Raw genomic sequence first — 5,000 nt, 5'->3', positions numbered from 1 at the left:
CGTTGCCCGATTCAGAGACTTGGTCTGGGGTCTAGGGCAGCATCCGCCGCGTGCACGGGCTGGAGCTCGGCTCCCTTTTTTTGCATGCAAGCCAACCGATCGAGGCCATGGGCGCCTGCCGGTCACCGGAGCAACCAGTCGCCGGACAAAAATCGCCGGAAGGCATGCACGCCCTGTATTTCGTTCGAGGGACGTTGGCCGGGGTGCACGCAATGGGAGGCCCATCGCGCACACCTACTCCCCCCGTGGGGGGGGAGAGGGGGTGCCGGACCACCACCCCCTAAAGAGCATTAGAGATTTTACAGATATGCTACCAGTAGACGTTAAAATGTCTGAAACGGGGACACTTTTTCCAAACAAGCAAATCCCACACCGAGGGTGCGCAGGTGCCGATGGTGGTCGAGGCATGTGCCCGCAACAAGGGCCAACGTGAGCCGATGGTGGTCGAGGCAACCGCCCGCACCAGCTCGAGGCATGTGCCCACACCAAGGCCCGGCATGTATCGATGGTGTTCGACGTAGGGGCCATCTTCTGCTGATGGTGGTCGAGGCAAGAGCCCGCACCAAGGGCCAGCGTGTGCCCATGGTGCTCGAGGCAACCGTCCGCACCAGGGCCCAGCGTGTGCCGATGGTGGTCGAGGCAACCGCCCGCACCAAGGGCCGGCTTGTGCCGATGGTGTTCGAGGCAACCGCCCGCACCAGGGCCCAGCGTGTGCCGATGGTGGTCGAGGCAACCGCCAGCACCAGGGCCCAGCGTGTGCCGATGGTGGTCGAGGCAACCGCCCGCACCAAGGCCGAGCGTGTGCCGATGGTGGTCGAGGCAAGCGCCCGCACCAGGGCCCAGCGTGTGCCGATGGTGGTCGAGGCAAGCGCCCTCACCAAGGCCGAGCGTGTGCCGATGGTGGTCGAGGCAACCGCCCGCACCAGGGCCCAGCGTGTGCCGATGGTGGTCGAGGCAAGCGCCCGCACCAAGGCCGAGCGTGTGCCGATGGTGGTCGAGGCAAGCGCCCGCACCAGGGCCCAGCGTGTGCCGATGGTGGTCGAGGCAAGCGCCCTCACCAAGGCCGAGCGTGTGCCGATGGTGGTCGAGGCAACCGGCCGCACCAAGGGCCGGCGTGTGCCGATGGTGTTCGAGGCAACCGCCCGCACCAGGGCCCAGCGTGTGCCGATGGTGGTCGAGCCAGGAGCCCGCACCAAGGGCCGGCTTGTGCCGATGGTGTTCGGGGCAACCGCCCGCACCAGGGCCCTGCGTGTGCCGATGGTGCTGGGGGCAACCGCCCGCACCAGGGCCCAGCGTGTGCCGATGGTGCTGGGGGCAAGCGCCCTCACCAGGGCCCAGCGTGTGCCGATGGTGCTGGGGGTAACCGCCCGGACCAGGGCCCAACGTGCGCCGATGGTGGTCGAGGGAACCGCCCCCACCAGGGCCCAGCGTGTGCCGATGGTGCTGGGGGCAAGCGCCCGCCCCAGGGCCCAGCGTGTGCCGATGGTTATCGGGGCAACCGGCCGCACCAGGGCCCAGGGTCTGCCGATGGTGCTCGAGGCAACCGCCCGCACCAAGGCTCAGCATGTGCCGATTGTGATCGAGGCAACAACCCACACCAGGGCCCAGCTTGTGCCGATGGCGGTCGAGGCAAGTGCCCGTACCGAAGGGCAGCCTATGCCGATGATGGTCGATGCATGTGCCATCACCATGCGTCATCATGTGCCATTGATGGTCGAGGCCTTGGCCGAAGTTCGATTTTGAGCCACGGTGCCCATGCTTGGCTCCAGCATGTGCTGGTGCCGCATTTTTTTCACTCGGGACAGCATCGCCGGAGCATCGCCGGAGCATCGCCGGAGTACCGCCGGAGAACCTGACCGGCGGCATTGGGGTTCCGGCGATTGGGAGGGGGGCCGGGGGGGTGTGCGCACATGATGTGCGATGGGTGCTGGTACTTGGCCTTGTGTTGGCCCCCTATCCCTCATCAAACCTCTGAGAATTCACACCCCCTTAAAGAGCATTTGAGATTTTACAGGTTTGCTACCAGTAGCCGTTAAAGTGTCTGAAATGGGGACACTTTTTTCAAACGGTCACGAAATCTTCTCCGGTTCGAGTTTTTAGCTGAATTTTTTTGTGCATGCCAACAAAAATAGAAGGATCACGCTCACAAAATTTGGGGCCAAAACTCCTTCTAAAAAAATTCTAAAAAATCACGAACCGCAAAAAGTTTCGAAAATCGTGAAAAATAGAAAACGAGTCATCTTGCAACGAAACTTCACGTGAAGGCTTAGGGGACCATTGTATGAATTTACAAGCCATAAAAATGGCATTGGCACGGCAGAAATTTGAAGATGTGCCTAAACCCACCAGGGCCCAGCGTGTGCCGATGGTGCTCGAGGCAACCGCCCGCACCAGGGCCCAGCGTGTGCCGACGGTGGTCGAGGCAACCGCCCGCACCAGGGCCGATAGTGTGCCGATGGTGCTCGAGGCAACCTGTCGCACCAGGGCCCAGCGTGTGCCGATGGTGATCGAGGCAACCTGCCGCACCAGGGCCCAGCGTGTGCCGATGCTGGTCGAGGCAAGCGCCCGCACCAGCGCCCAGCGTGTGCCGATGGTGCTCGAGGCGAGGCAATCTGCCGCACCAGGGCCCAGCGTGTGCCGATGGTGCTCGAGGCAACCTGCCGTACCAGGGCCCAGCGTGTGCCGATGGTGCTCGAGGCAACCTGCCGCACCAGGGCCCAGCGTGTGCGGATGGTGCTCGAGGCAAGCGCCCGCACCAGGGCCCAGCGTGTGCCGATGGTGGTCGAGGCAAGCGCCCGCACCAGGGCCCAGCGTGTGCCGATGGTGGTCGAGGCAACCTGCCGCACCAGGGCCCAGCGTGTGCCGATGGTGCTCGAGGCAACCTGCCGCACCAGGGCCCAGCGTGTGCCGATGGTGCTCGAGGCAACCGACCGCACCAGGGCCGAGCGTGTGCCGATGGTGGTCGAGGCAAGCGCCCGCACCAGGGCCCAGCGTGTGCCGATGGTGGTCGAGGCTGCCGATGATGCTCGAGGCAACCTGCCGCACCAGGGCCCAGCGTGTGCCGATGGTGCTCGAGGCAACCGACCACACCAGGGCCGAGCGTGTGCCGATGGTGCTCGAGGCAAGCGCCCGCACCAGGGCCCAGCGTGTGCCGATGGTGGTGGAGGCAACCTGCCGCACCAGGGCCCAGCGTGTGCCGATGGTGGTCGAGGCAAGCGCCCGCACCAGGGCCCAGCGTGTGCCGATGGTGGTCGAGGCAACCTGCCGCACCAGGGCCCAGCGTGTGCCGATGGTGGTCGAGGCAAGCGCCCGCACCAGGGCCCAGCGTGTGCCGATGGTGGTCGAGGCAACCGCCCGCACCAGGGCCCAGCGTGTGCCGATTGTGGTCGAGGCAACCTGCCGCACCAGGGCCCAGCGTGTGCCGATGGTGCTCGAGGCAACCGACCGCACCAGGGCCTAGCGTGTGCCGATGGTGGTCGAGGCAACCGCCCGCACCAGGGCCCAGCGTGTGCCGATGGTGGTCGAGGCTGCCGATGGTGGTCGAGGCAACCTGCCGCACCAGGGCCCAGCGTGTGCCGATGGTGGTCGAGGCAACCGACCGCACCAGGGCCGAGCGTGTGCCGATGGTGCTCGAGGCAAGCTGCCGCACCAGGGCCCAGCGTGTGCCGATGGTGCTCGAGGCAACCTGCCGCACCAGGGCCCAGCGTGTGCCGATGGTGCTCGAGGCAACCTGCCGCACCAGGGCCCAGCGTGTGCCGATGGTGGTCGAGGCAAGCGCCCGCACCAGGGCCCAGCGTGTGCCGATGGTGGTCGAGGCAACCGACCGCACCAGGGCCCAGCGTGTGCCGATGGTGCTCGAGGCAACCTGCCGCACCAGGGCCCAGCGTGTGCCGATGGTGCTCGAGGCAAGCGCCCGCACCAGGGCCCAGCGTGTGCCGATGGTGCTCGAGGCAACCGACCGCACCAGGGCCGAGCGTGTGCCGATGGTGGTCGAGGCAAGCGCCCGCACCAGGGCCCAGCGTGTGCCGATGGTGCTCGAGGCAACCGACCGCACCAGGGCCGAGCGTGTGCCGATGGTGGTCGAGGCAAGCGTCCGCACCAGGGCCCAGCGTGTGCCGATGGTGATCGAGGCAAGCGCCCGCACCAGGGCCCAGCGTGTGCCGATGGTGGTCGAGGCAAGCGCCCGCACCAGGGCCCAGCTTTTGCCGATGGTGATCGAGGCAACCGGCCGCTCCAGGGCCCAGCGTGTGCCGATGGTTATCGGGGCAACCGGCCGCACCAGGGCCCAGGGCCTGCCGATGGTGCTCGAGGCAACCGGCCGCTCCAGGGCCCAGCGTGTGCCGCTGGTGATCGAGGCAACAACCCACACCAGGGCCCAGCTTGTGCCGATGGCGGTCGAGGCAAGTGCCCGTACCGAAGGGCAGCCTATGCCGATGATGGTCGATGCATGTGCCATCACCATGCGTCATCATGTGCCATTGATGGTCGAGGCCTTGGCCGAAGTTCGATTTTGAGCCACGGTGCCCATGCTTGGCTCCAGCATGTGCTGGTGCCGCATTTTTTTCACTCGGGACAGCATCGCCGGAGCATCGCCGGAGTACCGCCGGAGAACCTGACCGGCGGCATTGGGGTTCCGGCGATTGGGAGGGGGGCCGGGGGGGTGTGCGCACATGACGTGCGATGGGTGCTGGTACTTGGCCCTTGTGTTGGCCCCCTATCCCTCATCAAACCTCTGAGAACTCACACCCCCTTAAAGAGCGTTTGAGATTTTACAGGTTTGCTGCCAGTAGCCGTTAAAGTGTCTGAAATGGGGACACTTTTTTCAAACGGTCACGAAATCTTCTCCGGTTCGAGTTTTTAGCTGAATTTTTTTGTGCATGCCAACAAAAATAGAAGGATCACGCTCACAAAATTTGGGGCCAAAACTCCTTCTAAAAAAATTCTAAAAAATCACGAACCGCAAAAAGTTTCGAAAATCGTGAAAAATAGAAAACGAGTCA

This window comes from Durio zibethinus, unplaced genomic scaffold (genome assembly GCF_047325235.1).
Source record: "Durio zibethinus cultivar Kanyao isolate XHJ-2024 unplaced genomic scaffold, ASM4732523v1 HiC_scaffold_387, whole genome shotgun sequence".
Classification (NCBI taxonomy): Eukaryota; Viridiplantae; Streptophyta; class Magnoliopsida; order Malvales; family Malvaceae; genus Durio; species Durio zibethinus.
Note: the sequence above shows the minus strand (reverse complement) of the source record.